Here is a 577-nt window from a genome sequence, read left to right as displayed (position 1 = left end):
CATAGGCCCTGCCTAAGTAGTGGTTGGGTCCAATATGTTTTTCTCTTGAGGATTTTTCATATTGAAAGTTTGGGGGTAGGTTCCGACTTCCATTTTGGCTCAGTGAGCACTTTTACAAAATTCACTTATTCCCAGTCTTACCAGGCAAAATGTGTACAATGAAGCAGTAACCTAGGCAATTAAAAATAGCAGTTTACAGAAATCAAATCTTAAAAGAATGTCAACAAACTCCCAATGGTCCTGGAAAAAAAAACAATTGGAAAGTCCAAATAGAATATAAACAGATATATTATAATATATATAAAAAAATATATTTTTTATATTTATATAAAATATAAATATAAATAGAATGTTTATATCAGGTAATTATTTTCAAACCACTGGAAGACATTCTCTGCTGTGACTACTGATTCTCCCTCAATCACAATGATTGTGGTAACTAATGGTTATAACAATGATTCCAAAGAATTTTAAAATTAAAAAAGGTTTAAATGCTACTCAAAAGTTTGTGTTAAAGGACTGGAATATTTCAGCAGCATTTAAGTTTTATAAAAGGTGTGTCTCTCTCAAAAATAAA

The sequence above is a fragment of the Mesoplodon bidens genome, assembly GCF_964165515.1.
Source record: "Mesoplodon bidens genome assembly, chromosome: 16".
Taxonomy (NCBI): domain Eukaryota; kingdom Metazoa; phylum Chordata; class Mammalia; order Artiodactyla; family Ziphiidae; genus Mesoplodon; species Mesoplodon bidens.
This window is presented reverse-complemented; position numbering follows the sequence as displayed.